Source organism: Oryctolagus cuniculus, chromosome 3, assembly GCF_964237555.1.
Source record: "Oryctolagus cuniculus chromosome 3, mOryCun1.1, whole genome shotgun sequence".
Lineage (NCBI taxonomy): Eukaryota > Metazoa > Chordata > Mammalia > Lagomorpha > Leporidae > Oryctolagus > Oryctolagus cuniculus.
The window spans coordinates 97,700,329-97,705,727 of record NC_091434.1 but is presented as its reverse complement, the minus strand read 5'-3'; the positions used below and the strand labels follow the sequence as shown (position 1 = coordinate 97,705,727).

General features: G+C 36.4%; 1 pseudogene; it reads right to left on the bottom strand.

Annotated features, from left to right (window-relative positions):
- Nucleotides 1-2,766: 2,766 nt before the first annotated feature.
- On the bottom strand, nucleotides 2,767-3,239 carry LOC100355787 (transcription factor BTF3 pseudogene; annotated as a pseudogene).
- Nucleotides 3,240-5,399: the final 2,160 nt, after the last annotated feature.

Below are 5,399 nucleotides of genomic sequence, written 5' to 3'. Positions count from 1 at the left end.
GAGTTTTATACTAACAATATCAATAATTACATTAAAAAAAGTCATCTCAGCATGTCCTTATGAGAGATTGACAAAACAGCAGCCCTCAATTGTATGCTATCTATATGAAAGTCACTTTAAATATAAAGATACAATTCGAAATTCAAAAGATTGAAAAAGACGTGCCATGAAAACTCTAATTAAAGAAAGTTGTAGGTGATTGCTAATATTAGACAACATATATTTCAAAGCAGGTAAAATTATTACTGCTCAAGAAGGGATATTACATAGTGATAAAGGGGCTAATTCATCTAGAAGACATACTATTCTAAATATACATTTAACTAACAATAAAGCTTCCAAATACATAAGCAAAAACTGATACACGTGGAAGAAGAAATAAACCATCACAATTAGTTATGTTAATATCCTTTCTTCAGTATTGGATAGAGAAAGCAAATGGGGACTCAGTAAGTAGACAGTGCCTCAATAACACGATCAACCCACGTGATAATGCTAATAGACATTTTTGAACAATGTACCTGATAACAGAAGAATATGAGTTCTTTATAAGTGAAAGTATAGACTGTGTTCTAGGTCATAAAAATTAACTCATTTCAGAGAACTGAAATTGCATACAGTAAGTGCTCTGACTGCAGTGGAATTAACTAGAAATCAGTATGAAAAGTATATATAGAAAATTCCTCAAATATTTGGAAATTAAATACCATACTTATAAATAACTCATGTGTCAGAGAGAAAGTCACTATGGAAATTGGAAAATATTTGGAATTGAATTAAAATAAAAATAGAACATATCAAAATTTATCAGACAGAGCCAAAGCAGTGATAAGAGGGGGAAGTTTTATCTTTAAGTGCTTGTGTTAGAAACCAACAGAAGTTTCTAAGTTTTACCTAAAGAAACTAGAAAAAGAAGACAGAACTACCATCAAAGAAGGCACAGAATGAAGGAATTAATCAAGATAAGAATAGTAAAATAATAATGTCAATAAATTCAAAAGCTGATTTTCTCAAGAGGGCCACAAAATTTTATAAACCTCTAGGTGGGCTGATCAAGAAACAATGAGAAAAGACAAATTACCAACACATTAACATTGAGAGGATATCATGACAAATAATTCAGATCTCAAGAGGTTGCAAGGGAAATCATAAAATTTTTATACCAATAAATTTGATTAAATGAAATGGATAAATTTTTTCAAAGACATAAACTATTCAAGTTTACCTAAGAAAAACTACATAACTGTGTTAGTTCTATTATTATTATTATCTTTTAAAATATTTATTTGTTTATTTGAAAGAATTACACAAAGAGAGAAGGAGAAGCAGAGAGAGAGAGAGAGAGAGAGAGAGAGAGAGAGAAGCCTTCCCTCCACTGGTTCACTCCCCAGATGGCGGCAACGGCTGGAGCTGCGCCAATCTGAAGCCAGGAGCCAGGAGCCTCTTAAGGTCTCCCATGTGGGTACAGGGGCCCAAGGACTTGGGCCATCTTCTACTGCTTTCCCAGGCCATAGCAGAGACCTGGATAGTAAGTGGAGCAGCTGGGTCTTGAACCGGCACCCATATGAAATGCTGGCACTGCAGGTGGTGGCTTAACCCACTAGGCCACAGCATCAGCTTTATATGACTATCATTCTTAAAGAAATTAAATACATTGATAGAAACTGTTCAAAAAAGAAAATTCCAATCCTTGATGATTTCACTGATGAAGTATTCTAAATAACTTAGGAAGACACAATATTAATTTTACTCCAATGTTTGAGAAAATAAAAGAGGAGGAAAATTTCCCAACTTATTTTTGAGGACAACATTTTCCTGAAAGTAATACATTGAAAAAAATAAAAAAAGCAAGAAAACAAAATTACAGAGTAGATCCTTGATCAACATGGGCATACAAAGCTTAAACAAAACTTGGAAATTAAATCCAGTAAAAGCAAGTTTATTTTAACTCTTGAAGAATCAATTAATATAGTTTACCGTAACAATAGCTGGAATAGTAGAAGCAATATGATCATCTCAATAGGTGCAGAAGAAGTAAAGTATTTGACTAAATTCAACATGTATTCATTCTAAAACTCTCAGGAAAGAGTATCTATGGTAAAACTAGCTTGTGGGGCAAGCATATTGGTGCAGCAGGTTAATTCACGCTCGGGACAGCTGTACCACATACTGGTTTGAGTTCTTGCTCCCCCACACTTCCAAACCTTATTTCCAGGCTTATTCAGCTTAATTAGCTGCTAAGAATGACTTGTGTATAAGAAAAAACTGAACAGAGCTTTACTAAGGGGCTTGAGCTTAAATTAGAAATCTAGATTTTATCAGATCATAAACAAAATGATTTCTTTTAAAAAGACTTATCCATTTATTTGAGAGGCAGAGCCACAGATAAGAGACAGAGATACAGAGAGAGAGAGGTCTTCCATCCCCTGGTTCACTTCCCAAATGGCAGCAACAGCCAGAAGTGGGACAATCTGAAGCCAGGAGCCAGGAGCTTCTCCCAGGTCCCCCACGTGGGTGCAGGGGCCCAAGGACTTGGGCCATCTTCTCCTGCTTTCCCAGACCACAGCGGAGAGCTGGATCAGAAATGGAGCAGTCAGGACTGGAACAGGCATCCATATGGGTTGCTGGCACCACAGACAGAGGCTTAACCTACTACGACACAGCACTGACCCCATCAACAAAACAATTTTAAAAAGTAGTCATAATATAAAATAGCAGTTCCCAGTAACTTTTTCAAGTTTTACTTCCTTCAGAAGTTGACTCCATTCAGTCTGCCTCATTCTTCAGGGCCTCATCAAAATTCTCCACAAGATCTGGAACTTCAACATCATCAGCCTCTCCAGTAGCAAGTGGTGCTTCTTCATCCTCTGCACTGGTAGAGCTTCAGCCAGCCCGCTCAGACTACTCAGGCTGTCTGCACCACGCTGGCTGAAGATGCTGGGGAGCGTTTCTGTTGGCTGCTTTGTCTCAGCACGACCTGTAACAGTGTTGGCTGCCTCAGAAGCCCGACCTTTAGGGTTGTTAAAATGGTTCAGTGTTCCTAGGTTTGTAAACAAATTTACCTCTTCAATACCAGAAGCATTTATCACTAATTTCTTTAAGGACAACTGAAGCTTTTTATCATCAACTGTCTCTGTTCTGTGAACCACCTTCTTTCTGTGAGCGGTTCCTTTCCCACCCATGCACACTTTTGCCTGCAGTTTGGCAAGTTTTTCCTGGTTCATGATAGTTTCTTTCATCTTGTCTGAGCCAAAATACGGCTGCACTGGGGTCTAGGGTTGGTGCTCAGGAGGTCTCAGGCAGACCAGCTGCTATTAAGCTCCCACACTCAGGGATGCAAACGGCAGCTAGAAGCAGCAGTTTGTTCCTAAAATTGATACGGGAGTGGGCTCTTGGTGCAGTAGTTAAGCCACGTCCACTACTGGAGTGCCTGTTTTGAGTCCTGAGTCCATTTTTTTATCCAGTTTCCTGTTAACGTGCTCCCTAGGAGACAACAGTGATGGGTTATGTGGTTGGGTCCCCTACCACACAAGTGGGAGAGCTAGATTGAGTTCCTTGCTCTTGGCTTCAGTCTGGTCCAGTCCTGGCTGTTGCAGGCATTTAGGGAGAGAACAAGCAGATGGAGGGTTTTGGTTCTCAGTCTGCCTTTCTTCCTTTCAAATAAAATGAAAATAAATAAAAAAATTTAATAGAATAATAAAATGTATATGTATGTAGAAGCAAAGGACCTAGGATAGTCAAAGCAGTATTGAATAAGATAGAATGAGTAATTCATATTTCTTAATTTAAAACCCAACTATAATTCAATAGGAATAAAGAGTATGGTTCTAGTGAAAGGACAGCTATATGGATCAAAGGAACATGATGGAAATTTCAGAAATATATTCATACAATTGTTTATAGATGTAGTGTCAATAAAATTATTGGAGAAATGATAGTTATTTCAATATGTGATGCTGGAATCCCTCATAAAGTGCTAGAAATTATTGTTGACCCATTCCTCACCTCATTGATAAAATTAAGTACATATATAACCTACATCTAAAGACACAACTCGAAACTATGATTTCTAGAAGAAAATATAGGATAAATGTGGTGAACTTGGACAAGGCAAATATCTCTTAGATAACACACGAAAGCAGCAGTAATAAAATAACAATATTTTAGAATTCATCGAAATTAAAAACTTCTCTTCCAAAAACAAAGTTAAGAAAATTAAAGTATGAATCACCAAATGAGAAAATGATATTTTCAAACCACATGTTTAGTAATGGGCTTGTAATAAGAATTCTTATAAATAAGAACTCTCATAACTCAATAGTAATACATAATAACAGGCAAATGATTTTACCACCTCACAAAGAAGGCATACTTATGACCAATAAACATGTGAATAAATATTTAATATCATTAGTCAATAAGCAAATACAAAATAGAATCACAATGAGATATTTCTTTGTGCCTATTGGAAATACTAAAACTAAAAAAAGGAAAAAAAATAATAGCAAGTGCTGACAACGATGTGGAGCCACTGGAAGTTTTGTACACTGCTGCTGGGAATGTAAAATAGTTTTACTACTCTGAATTTCCTTATGTAATTTTTGAATTTTCCTATAAAATTAAACTTATGCTTGTTATTTGACATAGAAATTCCACTCAAAGGCATTTACCTAAGAGAAATGGAAACATATGTCTATGATAAATTGTATGTGAATATTTATAGTGATTTATTCATAACTCTCCAATATGTAAACAATCTAAGTATCCATCCACTGCTAAGAGTAAAAACAATGATAGATAAATATAATGAAACATTGCCCAAGAAAAAGAAATAGAAGCAAACTAATAATTAATTCAAAAATATGCATGAATCTTAAAAGTATTACTGTTAAGAAAAAATGCATATATAAAAGCAAATGTACTGTATTATTCCATTTATGTGACATTCCAAAAAATGTAATACTGTTGGGTCAGATATTCTTGTGATGGATGCCTTGGGTTGGGAATAAGGGAAGAGATTGGTCATGAAAATGTTCAAGGGAACTTATGGGATGATGGAAATATTTAAAGTTTGTTTGTAGTTATGTAAGTATAATTCATTAAATTATGCACCTAAAAACTTGATGTTAAAAAATAGGGGCTAGTGTTGTGGCATGGAGGATTAAGCCTCTGTCTGCTATGGTTAGCATCCCATATAGACACTGGTTTGAGACCCAGCTGCTCCACTTCCAATGCAGTTCACTGCTGATGTGCCTGGAAAAGGAGCAGAGGATGACTCAAGTGCTTGGGTTCCTGCCACCCACATGGGACACCCAAAAGAAGCTGCAGGCTTTTAGCTTTGGCCTGACAGGCTGCTGCCATTTTGGCCATTTGGGGAGTGAACCAGCAGTTGGAAGATC